The sequence below is a fragment of the Sinocyclocheilus rhinocerous genome, unplaced genomic scaffold, assembly GCF_001515625.1.
Source record: "Sinocyclocheilus rhinocerous isolate Xijiao unplaced genomic scaffold, SAMN03320098_v1.1 scaffold3477, whole genome shotgun sequence".
In the NCBI taxonomy this organism is placed as follows: Eukaryota; Metazoa; Chordata; class Actinopteri; order Cypriniformes; family Cyprinidae; genus Sinocyclocheilus; species Sinocyclocheilus rhinocerous.
Genome location: NW_015667279.1, coordinates 33,922 through 57,570, shown reverse-complemented (window position 1 = coordinate 57,570; position 23,649 = coordinate 33,922). Strand labels below are relative to the sequence as shown.

The 23,649-nt window shown below is 38.0% G+C and overlaps 1 pseudogene; it reads left to right on the top strand.

Moving 5' to 3' along the window:
* Nucleotides 1–23,649, top strand: part of LOC107733568 (breast cancer anti-estrogen resistance protein 1-like) — a 105,560-nt pseudogene that overhangs the window by 75,400 nt on the left and 6,511 nt on the right.

Genomic DNA, 23,649 nt, shown 5'->3' with positions numbered 1-23,649 from the left:
ATTCGTCCAATCACAACGCACTGGATAGCTGGCCAATCAGAGCACACCTCGCTTTTTTAGAACGATGAGCTTTGTAAAAATCGACGCGTTTCAGAAAGGCGGGGCATAGAGGAGAAACAATAATGTACATTCTTTGGAAAATAATGTGTTTTTTTAACCTTAAACCGCATAAACACATTGCATTACACCAAATACACCAAATAATGTTTTTTTTTTAGCAACGTCATATGACCCCTTTAAGTCTGGATGTCCTATACAGAGCACATTCAGGGCTTTTCAGATATACTGAATGTTTGGAAGTTTCACCATGACCACTCCCTCTCCTTGGTCTTCAATAATGTCTGATATTAATTCAGTGACACTCTTATGGAAATATGATAATATTTTGTAATTATCATTTAAATCTGACTAATTTTTAAACTGTGTGTCATAAATCAACATATCAGGAAAATTTTATGGGGTTTCAAATCAAAATATGACTTTCTGTTACGAAACAGGACGTTGATCATACGAGTCATATACAGGTACATCTAAAAAATTAGAATATCATGAAAAAGGTCAATATTTTTTTGTCACTCATTTCAGAAAGTGAAACCCATATATTATATAGATTCATTACACAGAGTGAAATATTTCAAGCCTTTATTTCTTGAAATTTTTATGATATATTATGGCTTACAGATAATGAAAACCCAAAATTCAGTGTCTCAGAAAATTAGAATATTACATAAGATCAATAAAAAAAAGGATATTTTAAACAGAAATGTCAGGCTTCTGAAAAGTATGTTAATTTCTATGCACTCAATACTTGGTTGGGCCTCCTTTTGCATGAATTACTGCATCAATGCGGCGTGGCATGGAGGCAATCAGCCTGTGGCACTGCTCAGGTGTAATGGAAGCCCAGGTTGCTTTGATAGCGGCCTTCAGGTCATCTGCATTGTTGGGTCTGGTGTCTCTCATCTTCCTCTCATTAGATTCTCTATGGGGTTCAGGTCAGGCGAGTTTGCTGGCCAATCAAGCACAGTAACACCATGGTCATTGAACCAGCTTTTGGTACCTTTGGCAGTGTGGGCAGGTGCCAAGTCCTGCTGGAAAATGAAATCAGCATCTCCATAAAGCTTGTCAGCAGAAGGAAGCATGAAGTGCTCTAAAATTTCCTGGTAGATGGCTGCATTGACTGTGGACTTCAGAAAACACAGTGGACCAACACCAGCAGATGACATGGCAGCCCAAATCATCACTGACTGTGGAAACTTAACACTGGACTTCAAGCAACATGGAAACAGGACGTTGATTTCATACATGTCCTCATATGAGGACACTGGGACTAAAAGCATGTTTAATTACGTATTTTGGGAGACACAACAAATGAATAGGGAAATAAATTATATTTCAATATTCCTATAAAATATTATATATTATTATAAAAATCTTGTCAATTATTACTCCCATATTACACTTCTTTTTTTCATTACATGTTGCCCCAAAAACACATTAATATGCAAATTAGATTTAGTTTATAGATACATTATATATAATGAGAAAACCTGTTTATGGCCATTTTACACACATTTTGCATTAAGAAAAATGGTATATCAAATCATTCTGTTATAACATAGTTGAGAATTATCTTTATACAAAGTTTGGTAAAAAAAAAAAATTCCTGAAACTAAAAATGTATTGGTGATTAAAAAAAAAATCAATTGTTTTTGCCTATGCATGTTCATTCATGTCTTTTTACTTTTTTAAGTAAAAAAAAGCTCCTCACTTTTGAGTCCCAATGTCCTCTACCAAGGACGTAGCATAACTTATGAATGAAATATAATTTCTAATTTTTTTTTTTTACATTTTTTTTAATGCTCTAAACAATGTAATGACATGAAAAAAATTCAGCTTTGATTTGAGGATTTTTGTATCATACTTTTGTCTGTCCTCAGCCTTGGTTTTTCAAGCAAACATTTTTTTCTTTACCATATTCACTTTGTACAAAGTCTGTGAGAAACTACCAGCAATTTATTGCCTCTCGTGTCATATGAGTAGTTGACAGTCATTTGGATGTTGGTAGATTCTGTGCTGCAAACCCAATGGCTGAAGGATCGATACTGATGGCAGTGACCCAAAAACTTGCTAACACCCTGAGTACTGCAGTGAGGGGACAGAAATGGTGTGGATCAGTAGTCAAATCCAGATCAGAGTCCAGTGAGGAGTGCAGTGCTTATGTTCTTTAGGAATTGGGGCTGCGTTGAAGCCAAAGATAATGCAATATCACGTGCAATATCTGCTTCCAGATTACAGATACATTCTCTTACTGTAGTTCTCCATCTTTGAACACTGTTGCTAGAGCAGTTTGAGAAGGAAAAGGTCCTTCTCAGAAGCATTAGTTCTACGTTTCTATTTGCAATGCTTGTCTTGAGGTTTTCCTTTCATGTGTTTTCTCCTAATGTCCTCTATTATGATCACTTGTCCTTGTGCCCACAGTCCCTCTACCACTGACAGTTTTTCATTATGTGATAAGAGTTCCTGTTGAGAGAGGAGAGGATGGATACACACGCATGCACACACATAGACAACACACATATATGAAGAGCACTGAAAACACCATTATAATCTTGTTATGCTTAATAAAGGAATGTATTTCAAAACAGAAATACTCCAGTTGGTAAGTTTTCTCAAGGTTCGCGACAAATCAATCAATCAAATGAATTAGAAACAATTATACAATATAAAACTTTTGGCTGTATGTCATTGATTATAAGTTGAAATAAAAAGAATATAATAATAATAAATAGATATAATAAAAAATAAATGTTTCTTGAGCACCAAATCACCATATTAGAATGATTATTTAAGGACCATGTGACACTAAATATTGGAGTAATGGCTTCTGAAAATTCAGGGGAAAATATATTAAAATAGAAAACAGTTATTTTAATAATATTTCAGAATATTACTGTTTTATTGCATTTTTGATTAATAAATGCTGCTATGGTGAGCGTAACAAATTCATCAAAAACATTTAAAAATCCTACCTACCCCAAACTTTTCAATGGTAGTGTATATGGGAAATATCACAAGATAAATAATAAAATATTTTCTAAAAATATTTTTCAGTGATTACTGATGTGATTCACTATATCTCTCTTTGGGATCATGGGTAGTGTAGTCCTTTAGTGGGAATTTGGTTGTGAATTCTGATTTAAATAAGATTTTTGCTTAACTGTGGCACTCAGCCAGGCGATACTGTGGCAAGAGGAGTTACATGATGATTGTGGATAGGGTCAGGGTTAGGACTGAGGGATTGTGATAAAGCAGCTGGAACAACTGAGCTGTGTGTCACATCAAAGACATGCGCAGGCAGGGTGTGTTAGCACGCGGCCCACAAAGCCCCAGCACGCTCCTCCAACGGCCAGGAGTTTAATACTGTCTGAATGAATCATCATGAACTCTTATTTATGGAAGTAATTTCTGCCTCAGAGTAAAGAAATAAAACAGATAATTGTGAGATTAAAGATTAAAATAAGAAATAAAATCACATTGTGATTTAAGATAAATAGCCATAATTCAGAGAAATGCAGTCCCAGTTATCATATTGGAATCGAGCTTTCATAACCATTTGCTCTGTTGGTTTAGTTTCTCCATCCATTTAATTTGCTAAGAAGCTGAACTCAGTGACTCACATCAATAACATTTTTTATAAGAACGAACACTAAACATTATGACATGCTTCAATCAAACTGAAAGCTGTGAAGATGTTTCCTACGAAATGAGACTGTAATACTGGATGTGACCTTCAGTTGAAAGAATAAGGTTTGTACATGTTTGTGACTCACCGCCGCTAAGACTCACCCGTTGTCCTGCTTACACATTAACCAAAGTGAGCTTACACTATCAACTCAAGTTGCACATTGACTATTAGAGTAAATAAAACTGACAGATGAAGAAAGATTTGAGCATAAGCTTGTTCGTCCGGTTTAGGACCACGTGAGCGTGTCACAAAGAGGGTTTGTGGGTGAGGTGTTTAGCTCTATTATGGATGCAGTCGAATGGACAGTGAAGAGGGGCAGCAGAGGTGGAGAAAGAGTCTTGTCTTATCTCTTTAATGGCCGATGCTATAGCCGTTCAGTATGCTGGACAGACAGCCGGGTTTATTAAGAAAAGGTGCGCTGTGAAACAGGAACGGGGAGATGGCAAAGGCTAGATTGAGATTCTGTGGTTGGTTTGCCGCACTGCCTGCTCTGAAAGTAAATGTGTAATCTTTGGAGACTTAGTTGAGGCTGCTCACCTGATCAGGCGGGGAAGAGGAGGTTGAGGGAGGACGTGCCGGCTTGGCTTATCTACAAGACCAGGCAGTCAGCATTTAGAGGAGAGAGGGAGAGGAGAACATTGTGAGGAGACAGAATAAAGGAAGACCAGAGGGATCGTAGATCTATACTTCACCTAGACATCCACAGAGCAACAGCAGTATGGAGAAACACGCCAGTTTAACATCTGGTATCATAATGTTATCAGTGTGTTAAGCAATGTTATCAGTGAATTCCAAGCATCATTTTTACAGCATTGAAGGGCACTGCTAAAAAGGAATGTTATTCCTGGTCATTCCAGACAAAAGTGAGCCATGGAATTCTGTCTTCTAGACACATTAGCAAAATTATATTTCAATATTCCTATGAAATATTATATATTATTATGAAAATCTTGTCAATTATTACTCCCATTATTACACTTCTTTTTTCATTACATGTTGCCCCAAAAACACATTAATATGCAAATTAGATTTAGTTTATAGATACATTATATATAATGAGAAAACCTGTTTATGGCCATTTTACACACATTTTGCATTAAGAAAAATGGTATATCAAATCATTCTGTTATAACATAGTTGAGAATTATCTTTATACAAAGTTTGGTAAAAAAAAAAAATTCCTGAAACTAAAAATGTATTGGTGATTAAAAAAAAAATCAATTGTTTTTGCCTATGCATGTTCATTCATGTCTTTTTACTTTTTTAAGTAAAAAAAAGCTCCTCACTTTTGAGTCCCAATGTCCTCTACCAAGGACGTAGCATAACTTATGAATGAAATATAATTTCTAATTTTTTTTTTTTACATTTTTTTTAATGCTCTAAACAATGTAATGACATGAAAAAAATTCAGCTTTGATTTGAGGATTTTTGTATCATACTTTTGTCTGTCCTCAGCCTTGGTTTTTCAAGCAAACATTTTTTTCTTTACCATATTCACTTTGTACAAAGTCTGTGAGAAACTACCAGCAATTTATTGCCTCTCGTGTCATATGAGTAGTTGACAGTCATTTGGATGTTGGTAGATTCTGTGCTGCAAACCCAATGGCTGAAGGATCGATACTGATGGCAGTGACCCAAAAACTTGCTAACACCCTGAGTACTGCAGTGAGGGGACAGAAATGGTGTGGATCAGTAGTCAAATCCAGATCAGAGTCCAGTGAGGAGTGCAGTGCTTATGTTCTTTAGGAATTGGGGCTGCGTTGAAGCCAAAGATAATGCAATATCACGTGCAATATCTGCTTCCAGATTACAGATACATTCTCTTACTGTAGTTCTCCATCTTTGAACACTGTTGCTAGAGCAGTTTGAGAAGGAAAAGGTCCTTCTCAGAAGCATTAGTTCTACGTTTCTATTTGCAATGCTTGTCTTGAGGTTTTCCTTTCATGTGTTTTCTCCTAATGTCCTCTATTATGATCACTTGTCCTTGTGCCCACAGTCCCTCTACCACTGACAGTTTTTCATTATGTGATAAGAGTTCCTGTTGAGAGAGGAGAGGATGGATACACACGCATGCACACACATAGACAACACACATATATGAAGAGCACTGAAAACACCATTATAATCTTGTTATGCTTAATAAAGGAATGTATTTCAAAACAGAAATACTCCAGTTGGTAAGTTTTCTCAAGGTTCGCGACAAATCAATCAATCAAATGAATTAGAAACAATTATACAATATAAAACTTTTGGCTGTATGTCATTGATTATAAGTTGAAATAAAAAGAATATAATAATAATAAATAGATATAATAAAAAATAAATGTTTCTTGAGCACCAAATCACCATATTAGAATGATTATTTAAGGACCATGTGACACTAAATATTGGAGTAATGGCTTCTGAAAATTCAGGGGAAAATATATTAAAATAGAAAACAGTTATTTTAATAATATTTCAGAATATTACTGTTTTATTGCATTTTTGATTAATAAATGCTGCTATGGTGAGCGTAACAAATTCATCAAAAACATTTAAAAATCCTACCTACCCCAAACTTTTCAATGGTAGTGTATATGGGAAATATCACAAGATAAATAATAAAATATTTTCTAAAAATATTTTTCAGTGATTACTGATGTGATTCACTATATCTCTCTTTGGGATCATGGGTAGTGTAGTCCTTTAGTGGGAATTTGGTTGTGAATTCTGATTTAAATAAGATTTTTGCTTAACTGTGGCACTCAGCCAGGCGATACTGTGGCAAGAGGAGTTACATGATGATTGTGGATAGGGTCAGGGTTAGGACTGAGGGATTGTGATAAAGCAGCTGGAACAACTGAGCTGTGTGTCACATCAAAGACATGCGCAGGCAGGGTGTGTTAGCACGCGGCCCACAAAGCCCCAGCACGCTCCTCCAACGGCCAGGAGTTTAATACTGTCTGAATGAATCATCATGAACTCTTATTTATGGAAGTAATTTCTGCCTCAGAGTAAAGAAATAAAACAGATAATTGTGAGATTAAAGATTAAAATAAGAAATAAAATCACATTGTGATTTAAGATAAATAGCCATAATTCAGAGAAATGCAGTCCCAGTTATCATATTGGAATCGAGCTTTCATAACCATTTGCTCTGTTGGTTTAGTTTCTCCATCCATTTAATTTGCTAAGAAGCTGAACTCAGTGACTCACATCAATAACATTTTTTATAAGAACGAACACTAAACATTATGACATGCTTCAATCAAACTGAAAGCTGTGAAGATGTTTCCTACGAAATGAGACTGTAATACTGGATGTGACCTTCAGTTGAAAGAATAAGGTTTGTACATGTTTGTGACTCACCGCCGCTAAGACTCACCCGTTGTCCTGCTTACACATTAACCAAAGTGAGCTTACACTATCAACTCAAGTTGCACATTGACTATTAGAGTAAATAAAACTGACAGATGAAGAAAGATTTGAGCATAAGCTTGTTCGTCCGGTTTAGGACCACGTGAGCGTGTCACAAAGAGGGTTTGTGGGTGAGGTGTTTAGCTCTATTATGGATGCAGTCGAATGGACAGTGAAGAGGGGCAGCAGAGGTGGAGAAAGAGTCTTGTCTTATCTCTTTAATGGCCGATGCTATAGCCGTTCAGTATGCTGGACAGACAGCCGGGTTTATTAAGAAAAGGTGCGCTGGGAAACAGGAACGGGGAGATGGCAAAGGCTAGATTGAGATTCTGTGGTTGGTTTGCCGCACTGCCTGCTCTGAAAGTAAATGTGTAATCTTTGGAGACTTAGTTGAGGCTGCTCACCTGATCAGGCGGGGAAGAGGAGGTTGAGGGAGGACGTGCCGGCTTGGCTTATCTACAAGACCAGGCAGTCAGCATTTAGAGGAGAGAGGGAGAGGAGAACATTGTGAGGAGACAGAATAAAGGAAGACCAGAGGGATCGTAGATCTATACTTCACCTAGACATCCGCAGAGCAACAGCAGTATGGAGAAACACACCAGTTTAACATCTGCTATCATAATGTTATCAGTGTGTTAAGCAATGTTATCAGTGAATTCCAAGCATCATTTTTACAGCATTGAAGGGCACTGCTAAAAAGGAATGTTATTCCTGGTCATTCCAGACAAAAGTGAGCCATGGAATTCTGTCTTCTAGACACATTAGCAAAGGATAAAACTAGAGCGATTCCTCACCAAACCTAAGGTTATTTACTTCAGATAAAATCTTTTGCTCTTGTGCACCCACGAAGTAACTACAAAAAATAGTCTTTATATATATTTTCATGTAATTTATATTGCACCAAACAGATTAAAATAGTTTTAAAAATGTAGAAATAAAATACTATTTTCCACAGGCTTCCATCAGTTAACAAAGTTGTAGTTCAGTTTTCATCTTGTGTCTTTACTATCAGTATTTTTCAGTAGTATTTTAGTGCAGAGTGAATTGGAATGCTGGTGGGTGCTTGTGTGCATCTTGCGGGAATTTCCCTCACTGGCTGGCACGTCTAATCTACTGCAACCCTCTCCCACCTCACATTCCTGAAGACCAGAGATACTCCTCCCTGCCTTTAGATGGTCTTCAAGGCATCATGTTTTTTGGTTCATTTTAGGGAATCGGTTCAAAAGTTGTTCCAAGCCTCATAATGGAAAATGCATTTACGTGCACATGCAAGACAGCACATTCTATATTAAGGTACCATAAACTTCTTAGAGTTACAGTAATTTGACCACTGAAAAGGTGGTTTTAGACTCTCCATTTCACATTGTGCTTGCAGGGATAGTTCACCCAAAAATAAAAATTCTGTCATTAATTACTCACCCTTATGTTGTTCCAAACCTGTAAGACAATATTCATTCATCTTTTTAGCAACATCATATGACCCCTTTAAAATATTTTTGATGAAATCCGAGAGCTCGCTGACCTTCCATAGACAGCAACACAAACAACTGACAAGTTCAAGGCTCAGAAAGGTAGTAAGGATATCGATAAAATAGTCCATGTGACATCAGCAAATCAACCGTAACCGTACCATGCATCGTGGTACTGTCATTAACGTGTAACAAAGACTGACACGGAAGAGAAGAAAATGTTGAATAAAGTTGTTATTTTTGTTTTCTTTGCACACAAAAAGTATTCTCCTAGCTTCATAAAATTATGGTTGAACCACTGATGTCACATGGAATATTTTAGCAATGTCCTTACTACCTTTCAGGGCCTTGAATGTGTCAGTTGTGTTGCTGTCTATGGAGGATCAGAAAGCACTCGGATTTCATTAAAAATATCTTAATTTGTGTGCAGAAGATGAATGAAGGTCTTACGGGTTTGGAACGACATGATTTGGGTGACTAATTAATGACAGAATTTTCATTTTTGAAAATCCCTTTAAGGGACTATTTTTTGCCTTCCACTGTGCCACTTCCGTAGTTTTTCTGTTTAAATGTGCTAGATGGACATCTAACGCATCTTGAGACCATGCTTTTTTCCCGTTACACTGCTTGCGTCTCGTGGTTTTTAATGCAAAAACATTTCTGTGTGAATGGCCCTTAAGAACACCTCACACTCGAACTGCATCATGACCGTTTTTCATTAAGTTACATAGATTGTGTGAAATGTTTCATTGCTTATGATTCTTAAATTCGAGTGAATGCTTCAAATTAATTGATATAGAGAGGCAGATGATTCATTCATAAACTGGACATCCCTGCCAAAGGCGCTCTCTATCTCTTTCTGTTCCTCCTTTTGATTCATTTCTGCTCTGTGAGTACCTCATAATACTGAATAGAGAGCTCTTAATGGTTGTTTAAATAGTCTCAGTTCCCCTCAGGGGCCTATGTGTGATTTTAGGTTTGTATCTCTGGGCCTCACTGCAGTGCATTTTGGGCTTCTAAAGAGGGACTTTAATATTGGCCTCACATGACAGCGCATGAGTGAAGCATTGGCTGCTCCAGGGCACTGCGCCTCCACGTAGCCTTATTACTCTATCCTCAGACTGCACACGCTCACTCTGAATCAGCACATATCCACCAGCAGTCTCCTGTACATAGTAATGTGATGCTGCGAGTGCGTCTGAAGACAACACGGCATCCATTACAAGCAGCGTGTCTGGGCTCAGTGCAGCGGCTGCAGGTTTCCTGTGATGTGGCTTAGGCGGAAGAAAGGGAAAGAGAGGGACTAAAGGAGAAGACAAGTGCTGATGCCATGTTTCACTTACAGCTGGAGGAGACGCAGGAAGTATGATGACTGGGCAGCTCTGAACACACTGTGCATCTGGTGCACCGATGTGCTTTATTTATAATTCCCTGAGCTTCAAAGCTCAGTTGAAATCTCATTGCATCCTCATGACAAATGCTGGGGAGTAACAAACTAAAAACAGAGTCTAATTTAACTAAATTTTTCAGTAGCATGATAGAAACGCCGATTGCTGCTAGCCTAAGCTGGTTTGCTGGTCTTCCAGTCTGGCCAGGCTGGATTTAGAGGGGTTTTACTTTCACCAGCTTAAACCTTAAAGCTTAAACTGATTTAAGATGTTTTCTGGCCACAAGCTATTTTTTTTTCCAAAAATTAACTGTGTAGCTCAACAAAAAGCTGTTTTATTTCACATTGTGTTGCATGCACAATCTCTAAAGTCTGATTTATTTTAGTGAATTGGTTCATATATTTATGTTAATGGTCCGGACTCTGGATCAAAAATGATTTACTAATTTGAGTACCAGTGTTTGTCCTCTCGTTTTAGTTAGTTCTTAGTTCTCATTAATGAAATCATAGTTAATTAAAATATGAAAACAAATTAGTTCATTTGTTCCCTCTCTTTAGCTAAACCATGGCCACTAAAACAAGGGAACAAATTAGTACAATGTGACAACAATTGAACTAAAACAAGGGAACAAATTAATAAATCATGGCCATTAATTAATAATGCATGGAACTAATTAATATTTTTTCTTCTGCATGTTATGTGGGGGATTTTATGCATTCTGTGTATTTATACTGTATATGTGCAGCATTAAATTATTTTTATATTTATATGTATTTCATTTTGTGTATGTCATGAAATATATTGTTAAATGCTGCTCTAAATTAGTGTATTTGTAGTTTTATTAGTTGTATTTAGTGTAAGTATATCTGTTCAAGTGTAATGGTGTCATTCCAACTGCGATTGTCTAACTGCATATGACGTATCATCTGATTATTATTGTAATTGTAAGTTATTTAGTAGCTGACAAACGAGTAGCTGGACTACTTTGTGACTAGCTTTAAGCTTCAGAAGCTACAGCTTCAAAGTGACTGTCTTCGAGGACACATCACTGTCGGACACATCATGCGTCCATTTGGCATTCACCTTCAGGCCTCAGGATATCTTCGCTAGGTCAGGAGGGGGTCTCTGCGCCCTGTAACCTTGAGCACAGCACTTTGTCAGTTAACACAGCCGCATAGCCACAGGTCGTGTACAATAGAGAATGAAAAAGACAGCGTGTGTCTGTCTAAAGAAAGACAAAATGCGAATCTTCCTAGCTGGATCTCCTCCATTACCTGCTGTGGTCTCATTTTCTGCTCTGACAGCGTGTGCCGAGTGAGGGGACAGGAGATTGACAGCTGAAGGGATCAGAGGAAAACGGCGAGATCAGTGGGACAGAATTAGCAGCCTGAGCAGCGATGGCGGGTGGAGCCGCGGGAGGAGGTTTTTGCTTCTCATGCGCTGTCATTAACGTCCCCACATAGCCAGCAGCAGATCGAGGGAGAGGAGGGTAGACACGGGCCCCTCAGCGTAAACAGCAGACCACTGCGAGCCTTTATTTGTGCTTCAGTGGCCTTCATCAAAGGGGGCTGGAATATCACAGGAGGCCACGGGGTTCACTTTGTACTGCAGGGAGTTGAAAGTACTGAAAAAACACAGATCAGAGAGAAGAACAGGGGGCCTAATGGAGCCGCAAACTCATTTACTGCGTCTTCACACATGCCGTATGTCTTCCGCTGAAGAGTACACACAACCTTTGCTCTCAATGTGTTGTTCATCATTCTCTTTATGTTCATATATGTATGCAAGAGTAGGTTTAAAGGAGGCACGGTGTCAGATTTTTAATTGGCTTGTGAAAAGCTAACTCCATCACCACGGGCTAAACTCAGTGGTCACCACTTAAACCATTTCTGTGATGTTTTACATCTTTCCCTGAAGGTCAGAGGATACAGGAAATTACGGCTAGTTGTAGTTGTAATGAAGACCAAATGTTGCCTTATGTAAAAATCGAATATTTATTGTCAAGTTTGTTTATTCATAGCTGGAGTTGAAAGGAAAGTTGAATGAAAATTCTGTCATTTATACTCACTCTCATGTCAAACACAAAAATATTTTTTTTGTCCATACAGTAAGTCAGTGGGGTCCAAACAGTGCTATTTTAGTATTATTTATATACTATTATAGTATTTATTATTCTATTTAATTAGATTTTAAAATATTTTTATTTTTATTTCAGTAATTTTGTTGTGTGCTTTTGTCAGTTTTATTCGTAAAAATATTCATACAGCTAAATATATACTATTCATATTTATAGTTAGCTTTAATTTATTTCAGTTAAGTTTTGGTAATTTTAGTACTTTGGTGTATTTTATTTCATCAACATTTCTGATTTTTTTAAATTGTTTTTTCATCTAATGTTTATATTTTATTTATTTCACCTTTTCACATTTTAATGAACAAATCTTTAATATACAGTTAACAGTAACAACTCTGGGTCCAAAACAACATCTTTTGTGGTCCAGAGAAGAAATAAAGTCATACAGGTTTAATACGGCATGAGGGTGAGTAAATGATGAGAGATTTTTTGGCTGAACGGTCCCTTTAAATACACTTTCATGGCTAAATATCCTGAATGATATCTCTTTTCAGCGTCTTTCACTTCCTCAAACACGCACAGTGGTCTCGGGAAGGGACTAACCTTTGATCACTGGCCACAGGGACGGTGTGGTCTCCAAGGAGACACAGTCATTTCATTCTTATTAATAAGTGCTGCGGACAGGCCTGAGTGTTGTGTTGCCAGGAGAGCAGGAGGAGAGGAAGTGTGTGTGTGTGTGTGTGTGTGTACAGAGGACTGCACATATGCTGTCTCAGTTATATGCGCTTTTGCAACCAGCATCGGAAAGAAATGAGAGAAAAGGAAGCAGTGATATGAAACCGAAAAAGGAAATGCAACAACAGAAAGATAGAAAGACAATATGCTGAGCTGGTTTGAATAAATGCCACTCATGCATACCACAGGTAAATTATTTGTGAAAAATAAATAGAAAAAGAGGTGTTTTGCATAGTTGCTAGGTGGTTTAAGTGTAAGGGATTGTTTTGTAGTGTCCTAGCAAGTAGCACTAATAAACGATGGTTAAAACTTATTTTAAAGGGACGTTTCACGCCCAGCAATGTGGGGCATGTGTCAGAGGGCTTTGGGGGGCTGTTACTGGAGATCTGTGTGGATTAGAAACTGGGGGCTCACTGTCTCCAGGAGACCCTTTAGGCCTCCCGTCCCACCAGCCGTCCCATCACACACCCTCACATGTGGCACATGCCACATGGCACTGGCCCCAAGCAAAGCTCAGATTCACAAGTGTGAGCTAATTAGCCACTTATTAATTCCACAGCAGAGGATGAGGATGGTTATATAGGCTATAAATCCATACCACTACCCTGCTTTCTGTTTTATATGGGTTTTTCGCACTTTGCTGCCATGGCTGTTTTTGTTTCAGGGATAAAGCTTCTGATCTGGTTCACCCGACAGCAATCTTTACTTAAACCTTTTAAGTTTTGAGTTTTAACTGGCCCAATTTGATGTATTAGTTGCGCAAAGTGTTTCCTACTGAATTATGCTTTTGCAGCAAGGGAACCCTTTCCTCATTATTGATCCAAACTATATAATAAACTAAACATATTTTCATGTTTTTCTTTTTTCATATTTAACTCAGAATACATTTTCTTTTGTCATGGAACTATAGATTTAGCAGTGGTGCAGTGCTGCCACTGAATATCACTGCAGGAAACTTTGCATTGCAACACCGCATTGAAGTGAAATTCACTACTTTGAGAGATTGCCCACATTAAACTGTCCACTAAAAAACTTAAAAGCAACCAAAATCTAGCTTTAACTCACTCAGGTTTACATAAAACTCAAAAGTGGACTTTCAAACCCAACTCAGGCAAAAATGCATCAAGTACATCTGCAGATGTGCCCAAGGGAGGCAGTTCTCTGTGGAATAGCATGTATGTGTGTGTCGGTGGTCCAGATGAGGCGCCACTGGCACCCACATCACACCAAGTCACAGAGCCCAGCTGAGCTCTCCACAGCCCGTGCTTACAAGCCTACAGCTGTAGCCTAGAGACGCCTCATCCCAGTGATGGACACCTTTCACTAGGGCATGTTTGGACCACTGTCAACCATGACAGCACCTCTAGTTAAAGGCAAGGTGGAAAATTTCCATTAAATTTCGGAAACGTTCCAGAAATTTTGGAAACTTTCCAGGGATTTTTGGAAAGTTTCCGGAAATTTACTGGAAATTTTCCACCCCTTTGCAACCCTACCGACATCCAAAATAAACTGGTAAGTAAATACCAAGACTAGTGGAAAATGCGGGTAAAACTGAAAAGTACATCATGCCAACACACACAGAACCCTGACCTGCACCCACTTCTTCACACACGGTGAAGAGGACAGCTTGCTTCACAGATGGCCAAGGCGAGAGCGGTGGTAGGGGGCTACGGGGGAAATTCTTATGCACGGCCACTTATATAGAGAAAGAGTGTATGTGAAGGTATGTGGAAGCCCTTCAGTGTTTGGACTTTGACCCCTCATTATGTTCCAGGCCTCTGGACGCAGTTATTCATGGCACTGCGTTGAATCAGCGCCAAGCCTAGGGTCAACTTTGCTAAATCTAACTTTACTAAACTATTGCAACCTTGAATCTCTGAATGTGTTTTAGAAAAGGATAGGAAACTCTTTTGAAGAGTAGAAACTGAAATGAATGGCTTGTGTGGAATGTGAGATGGGCTGGAATTGTGTTGATCAGATTATTTCATTCCATTTTGCATTTTTTGTTTGGCGTTATTAAATTAAAATAATTATTTTTGTTGCCGTGAGTTGAGGAAATGCGCTGTGACTACTGACCTCCAAGATCTGGAAGTCTGAAAGAAAAAGAAGTAAATGACAAAAGTGAGTAAATGAAAAATATTTAGAAAGCTTTGAAATTTCAGCATAATGTTTTAAGAAAAAGAAAGGAAAAATGTGCAGTTGAGCACAGAACAAAACAAAGAGCTCTGAGAAAGATACAGAATAAACATTAGGATATCTATTTTTGTCACAGATAAAAGTTAGTGTTTTATTTCAAGCATGCATTCATAATGCAATAACAAGAATAACCCTCTCCCAGAATTCTCAGCATCTGGTATTCGGATGCAGGCGGCGATTAAAATTAGCGAGATCCATGGTCCAAGGAGCCAGGCCTGGCTGGAATGTCTTCAGCAGACCTTGGCTGCGCTCTTTAGAGTGGTGGCATGTGTCATTGTGTCAGCTGGGGTAAGGAGGTCACAGCTCGTCGATGCAGCAGGGGGTATGGGGGCTTTTGTAAAGCAGCCTTTGCAATCTGTCCCTCTCTTCAGGGCTGAACCTAATGGTCGTGTAGCTGCTGTGATTGTGACTCTTGGCCAGCTGTCATGGCGTGGGGCAATGCAGTCAGACGGTCACCGCTCCCCTATTGTTTCCGTCCACACCAGGGAGTGTTTGTCTCTTTGTGACATCATCATTACAGGCACTTCACCCCGCCCCCCCCAGAGATTGTTGTGACAGCTGGAGGCCTGGACCCACCCACTCTGTATGACCAGACCCTTTCAGCTATATTGATGAGGGCTAGATGATGGCAGTCCACCATATGTGCCATCTCCACTCCCCAGAGTAGCGCTCATTGATAATTCACATTATTGATCGATGTTCATTACAGCCAGCTCTTCAGAGGCTCTCAGCGGGATGAAGTGACTATTACTTAAGGCTAAGCACAGGTCTGAGAGGGCAGTGAAATAAAACACAGAGTGTGCAGTGCTAAAGAACCACAGTGTGGACAGTGTTGATGTATATATAGTCTCTGACCTGTAAGCAAAAACAGAATGTTATTCTATGGATGCTCTACAGTGATATATACAGTCAGTAAATGTGTTTCACATCATAGCTCTTAGTGTGTGGAATATTTCTGCATGGTTGGAATGGTGTATTGGTGTTGATTTTGCCTACAAGATAGATAGATAGATAGATAGATAGATAGATAGATAGATAGCCTTAATAAACCTGCTGTCTGTGTCCTTTAATGTTAATTGTGTTAATAATGTTAACTGCTTCTTACTGAATAATTTTTGTAGCTTTAATAAAAATTAGTGTGTATTTCATTCATACAGTGTTGTATTTTGATTACTTTATTCTGTTTTTGCAGTATACACCCCTAGATGGATGTATGGTTAGATATATAATGACTAAACTAGATAGGTAGATGGACAGACAGACAGACAGACAGATAGATAGCCTTAATAAACCTGCTGTGTCCTTTAATGTTTATTAAATAACAAAAAGAGAAAATCACTCACTGCTACTCACTGATAATGTTGGCAGCTGTAGTAAAAATTAGTGTCTATTTCTTTCATACAGTGTTTTATTTTGATTACTTTATTCAGTTTTTTTGCAGTATACTCCCCTAGATGTATGGTTAGGCAGATACTGACTAAACTAGATAGATCAATGTCTAGATTGATACACACAGATACATTCATAGATTCACCTTTTTGTGAGTCAAGCTAAGTGAAAATGCAGATTGTGACAAAGGTTGTGTACGTGTGGATGTGTCAGATGAAACACCTGCAGTTCAGTCTTAATGTGTGTGAAAGTGTGTACAGCACCGTGGAGAATGTGGCCATTTACTGCAGCAGTGTCAGAGAGAGAGAGGTAGGTCGTGAGTGTGTGGATGTTCTGGAGGTAGAGGCGGGGTGGTCAATGGGTCACAGGGTTTCTCCAATAAATCACACCAATAACATGCTTTTACCTCACCATTTTATCATCTGCCATTTGGAAAAAAAAGGGACAAGAATCAGGCAGAGGGGTGAGACAGGTGAAGAGCGAGAGAAAGAGAGAGTGAGAAAGATGAGAATTAGCAGTGACAGATTGCCAGCTTTCTTTAATGAGAACGGCTTAATTGGATGGTTAGCAGGGATGTCACATCTAAAATGACAGGCTGTGTGAGTGGGAGAGTAAATATTAATACAAGATCTCTGGGATTTTGATTAGCCTACTGTCTTCTTTCTTTATTTATGTTGCACTTTCTATACATGACAAAGCAACCCTGCAGTGTCAGGTAGACAGTATAGTTCTTTTAAATGCATTTTACATGTGTGCACTTGTGCTTTCCATTGTGCTCGTCTTGTCGTCACTCGTGCCTGGTTACCATAGTCACTAGATTTAATCTAACAAAGCATGAACGCCTCACAAAGAAAAGCTTCATTGAGTCTGTGTGGTTAATCAGCACTGCTTTGCCCTCCCTGACAATAAGTAATGAACCGTATTTGTAGGACCATAGATTTTTGTTTTCCATTTTCATGTAAATTAAGTACATTTCTTCTTTGTATTTTCATTACATAAAGAAAACACTGATTATTTTTGATGTTTTAATTGATTTCTAACATTTGATTCTCATTTTTAATACAGTAAAAAATACTGTAATAAAATGATTTGTTATTTAATTTTAATTTTATTTATTTATTTTTTACTAAGATGTATAGATACTTACCAATTTAAATAAAATGTATTTTTTTAATCTCCACATTACATTAATGAGAATGTGATTTTTTTTTTCATTACAACAATTCTAATTTGAGGGGGAAATATGCTTAATTGTCATAAAAACAATGCATACAAACTTTGTGTTCCTAAATATTTGCTTTATTTTCTTTCAGCAAAAAGTAATTTCTTATATCCTTCTTTCGATTTGGGGATGAAATTTGACCTGGTCATATAAGATTCACCCCAGTACAGGGATTATTGAGTGACTTCTACAAACCTGTGTCTGTATGATGCATGTGTGTATTTGTTGTTTAGTATGCAGGAAGTGGCTGGTGTGAACTGATAAAGAGAGAAAGAGAGCGAGAATGAAAGCGCAAGTAATCTCATTAACTCACTGTTATGAGTGAAGGCCAGCAATCATGTTTAACTGGCCTGCGGGGAATCATGAAAACTACATAAAGCTCACTCCACCTAGATCATTAGAGAACACACCTCACCAGTGCACACAAACCAATGCTGCCCGTCCATACATGTTTTATATTAAGGAGTGAATACTTGTTTCACAGAGGGCAGAGTGCATTACTAACATACTAAAGCACTAAACCTCTTGAGGCAATGTGTTACGGTGGTTTTGCTCTGCTTCATGCTGAACAAAACCCTTTGACCAGAGTAAATTCACTTAGAGCCAGAACTATCCATTTTATAAAATGTAGAGATGCACCATATTAAAATCTTTACTATTTTGTCTAAATAAATGAAAAATAAAACACTAAATTAGATTTGTTGTCTTTTTAAAGGAATAGTTTACTCAAAAATGAATATTTACTGAAAATGTACTCACCCTCAGGCTATCCAAGATGTAGATGAGTTTGTTTCTTCATCAGAAACGATTTAGAGAAATTTAGCATTACATCACTTGCTTGCCAGTGGATCCTCTGCCGTGAATGGGTGCCATCAGAATGAGAGTCCAAACAGCTAATAAAAACATCACAATAATCCACATGACTCCAATCCATCAATTAATGTCTTGTGAAGTGAAAAACTGCATGTTTAGAATTTTTTTTTAAAAATCCATCAATAAGGCATTGTAACTTTAAACTATTGTTTCTAGCCACAATATGAGTCCATAATCTATAATAAGGCTTCATCCAATGGAAAAATCCAGCCCTTGTTGATATATTTCAAGCCACTGATATATTTGTTTAGAACTGTTTTGGACTGTCAGCTGTCAACTGTTAACATGCGGTGAATGAATTTCCATGGTCAAAATCCAGTAATTTCAGTAAAAATCCACACAATTTTAAGTGAGGGTGAAAGGACGCGGATTTCGCACATGGTTCAAGTTGGTCATGTTAATGTTAATGTTGACCAGCAGAGAGCTGCTTAGTTTGAAAGTGATTTCTGTGTGAGCTACACTATTGATAATAGATAATGGACATTTTTTTACGAAATATTGCAGAAATTGTACTGATCTAAATGTAAAGATGACATGACAATTAAATATATGGTATGGTACCGATATGTCTTGCATCCCAAACATCACACAGTATTCTGTGAGTCTGCATTATGTCACAGTCCTTGTGAAGGTGTTCCACATGCTGAACAGCTCATCTGAGTGTGTTGTGATTGGTATTATGTCTCAGGCGTCGTACAAATATGGGGTCGTAGCTTGTTTTCATTTCCCAGGCTCACACGGTCGACACAGTCCTCAAAGCCTAAGACAGAAGGTAAACAGACGGACAAAAGGACGGCCCCTGTTCCCGCAGTGACCTTTGAGACCCCAGATTTGTTGTAGTAGTGTGTGTGTGTTAACCTGTTATGAATGGCTCCATCAGGACAGCATCTTTATCCTCCTTTATGTGCCTAGCTATTCATTCACACTCAGTCTCATGCAGTTGTTTTCCTCTTTCTCTCTCTCAGGTGGTTGTGCCCACACGGATTGGTCAAGTGTATGTGTATGACACGGGAAAAAATGAGCAGGATGAATATGACGTCCCCAGACACCTCCCACCCACTCAGGATATCTATGACGTGCCGCCCACCCGCACCCAGTACAATCAACAGGTAAAGAATTCATCTGAACAGAAGCATTGCATTGCCCTCTGTGCACTGATTATGTCACTGTGTTGAGTTTCATATGCACTTTAATGTCCATGTGAAGATCATTACGCTGTAGGTTATTTGATATGTAGTTATTTGTGGATGAGCCAGTTATTGATGATAATAGTCTTTAAGTGTATCTCAGATGTCTGTAGTGTGTGTGTGTGTGTGTGTGTGTGATAGATGAGACTCTGTTGAAGAACCTCCACATTCATTAACAATACAAGCAAATGAGAATGTAAAATCTTTCTTTCTTTCTTTCTCAAATTTTTGCTCGCACTTTCTCATTCTCACTTTTTTCTTTCTTTCACTCACTCTTACCTTTTTAATTTCTTTAATTCTTTTACTCTATTTAAATTATTTTTTTTCCCTTTTTCTTTTGCCGACTCTTTTGTTTTATCTCGCTTTTGTTCTTTTGTTTTCTCACTTTTTATTTCTTTCCCTATTTTGCTTCCTTTTTGTTCTTTCCTTCATTTTTACTTCACTTTTCAGGGATTTTTCCCCTTTATTTTGCTTTCTTTCACACTTCCTTTTGCTTGATTTTTTATTTAATTTTATTGTCTTTTGTTTTTCATTTTTGTTCTCTTTTTTCTTCCTTGCACACTTTCTTTCACTCTTTCACTTTCATTTGTTCTTGCTTTCATCCTCGGTCTTTCTTTTCTTTCATTCATTTTCACTAGCTCTTTCTTCCTCTCTCTTTATTCCTGCATCCTTATATTCCTGTTAGCTCGATGATTGCATGCCTATTCTTAGATGAGGTCGTGCATTACTTGGTGGAAGTAGATATTTCAAAAAGAAGGTTGTATGTGTGTGTGAAGCAGAATATCCCGAGACTGCTGTGTGTGCACACGTGTGTGCATTGTGTGTATATGAGAGGGAATGTGCTGTCAGCGAGATCAGTCCTTCAGTGCAGCACACACACACACACACACTAGAGCAAAGAGAGACAGACAAAGCCTGGCTCACGGCAAAGGCCACAAATACCCAGACCTCACAATTCCAACACACACATAGCCTGCAGCATAGCCATACAGAAAGAATGAGAGAAACATGGACGACGGCAAAGACCCGAGCACATGCTGTAAATGACAGAGGAGTGAACTAAACAGGACAGATGAAACAAACACAAATGGCATAAAACAGATACTGTAGGGAATTCAGGATTGCAGCTGATAACATTGTTTACTGGCACATGCTGTTTGTGTTATTTTAGCTCTCAATTCACTAATCATAGAATCATCTAATTCACTAATCTCATTTATTGAATCAAGCAAATTACTGCAAGTAATGGCCCAAACATGGAAAACTAAATGCAGTGAATACAGTTTTCTCATTTTGTCGGCCGATTTTGGAATGTTAAGTGATGGAGGATGTTACCATATATTAAAGCTTAGGGGAAAGAAACAGGTATTTAATTTATTCATGATTTAATGATGCAGCTCTGTACACTGTACCATTTAGCATCTCCTTAATCTAGTTCATCAGAGGTTAGTGAATAAACGCAGGTTTTACACAAAAAAAGCCCGTGCAGCAACTGTTTAGTAAATTCACTCAATTTTTCATACCGACCAAAAATGCTCCAAGCCAAACCACTTCCACCTCAAAATCGCTCCAAATATCATTGTAACAAATCGCCGTCTCTCAGATTAGAGCGATACAGAGGAAAAAGCATGGACGTTTTATCAAATGGAACTTGCACAGCGGCTGCTGGATGGTCAATGAGAGGTTTTGGTATTCATGGGTTCTCCTGCCTTAGTCTCTGACTGCAGGCTCTCCCGGGGGCGCACAACAGATTGAGAGCCATTGTTTGGCCAGCATTATAAATGCTAATGGTGTTTGTGTAAGTATGTGTGTGATTGGTGCAGTATTGATAGAAGTGTGGAGTAGAGTCTCCAGTACACATTAAAGGCATATATTAGGATTCTTCTTAAGAGTGAATTTGTGATTGTTACTCGAGGTGTAAATTGTTTAAATCGATGGATGTTTGAGAATAGCATAGCATCTTGATCTTAGAGAAGTAATAGGATTTTTAACTCTAATATTTAAATGCAAAATCGAACATTTTCACTTCGTATGTGACACGTATTTCTGTTATAAACAATGATTATTATTGCTGCTAGCAAGCATTTCTATAGAATCATCAGGAGATCAGGGGAGTAATAAATGCAGGAGTGGTATATAATGCTTGAAATGTGACATTTTATTTGTCCATAAAATAATGTCTTGTACTGTATGACAACAAGAAGTCTATGTCTAACAGCTGCGTTTGTAATAATATACATCTCTGCCATTACAATCCTTAGAGGGCAGTTTGTGAAAGACTGGTTTAAATTATTAATGCATAAGTATTAAACTGAAAATGTACTATTGAAATTTACCAGTCCCAGACAAGATTAGACTTCAGCTTAATCCAAATTCCTTTGACCTCATTTCACCTATATCAGATGCAGTAGTGGAAAAATCACACTTCCCTTTCAGTCGGTCACTCTCGACGTCACGTCGGATGACCGACGAATTGGGATCTCGCTTAGAGGGACCAATCTACTTCGAGTGTAAACTAAACGAGCCAATGCACATTGGCATGCGATTATTGCATCCAGCTGCCGCTGATCACAGCGTGAGTATAAGTAGGCAGCAGATGCAGCGCATATTCAGCTTTTCGCTTCGGAGCCGAGCGATCACATCGTTCTGCTCCTGACTACTCTACTGAGAGAAGAAGAACGAGTTCAGCGCGCTCTTGGAGAGCTCTTCGTGTTGGCGGTACGGCGCTTCAGCGGTGGTGGTTTCCCCTGTCGAGTGGGTTGCACACATCAGGCTGCACTACCCCCTGTTTGCGCTAAAAGAGCTTTTTCCCTAAAAGAGCAATTTCGGGTGCGTCTTTTTAAAGACGACGTTGCTTGGCAAACTTGACGTTACGTCTTTGTAAAGACGATATGGGTCTTGCAGCTGGATGCAATAATCGCATGCCAATGTGCATTGGCTCGTTTAGTTTACACTCGAAGTAGATTGGTCCCTCTAAGCGAGATCCCAATTCGTCGGTCATCCGACGTGACGTCTCCGTTCCCTCCTTCAGGGAACGAGGGTTACATACGTAACCGAGACGTTTTACTGCTAGCATTATAAAACGTTTATTGGGTTTTAATCCTTTACTAACATTCGAGCGCTGTGAGCCTTTCTGTGCATGTGTGTGTGTTTGTGGTTATTTTTTCTTGTTTGTACCAGTTGAGCTGCAGGCATTATTTGATATTGATATCAGTCGTCAAAGGTTTGACAGAGCATTGGGACAGGAAGTCACACTTCATTTATAGCACGTTCTGAAACTCAAGTCAATTCTGTTGTTGTAGTGTTGAGTGCATGCATAGCTCTGTGTGTGTGGGTTTACTTAATTATACATCTGGGGGCGCCCTCAACTGGAAAAAATGTTCCATAAATAAAATATATATTCATTTTTACAGTAATTTAAAAAGGGTGCCTTGGTGTGTAGGGTTAGTCTCTAATTGCAAACATTTTTAGATATAAAAACTACAGAAGTATATGATGTGGTGAGTAAATGTAAATGTGGTGAGGTTATACTATACCTGGGGCAAATTTGTCATAGCTAAAAATGATGATAATCATACGTATATGTAGATAGAAATAAATGTATGTGGATATATGTCTTAGTAAAATACATGAATTATACTACCATTCAAATGTTTGGGGTGATTTAGATTTTTTAATACTATTTGGACAAATTAAATTGATCAAAAGTGAGAATAAAGGCATTTAAAAATACTGACAAAAAAATCTATCAGTTTCCACAAAAAATATTCAGCAGTTCAGCTGAAGGATCATGTGACACTTAAGACTAGAGTCCTGAAAATTCAGATTTGCCATATCAGGAACAAATTACAATTTAAAATATATTAAAATAGAAAACAGTTCTTTTAAATCACAATTATAATTCACAATATTATTGTTTTTACTATTTCTTTTTGAAATATATATATATATATATATATATATATATATATATAT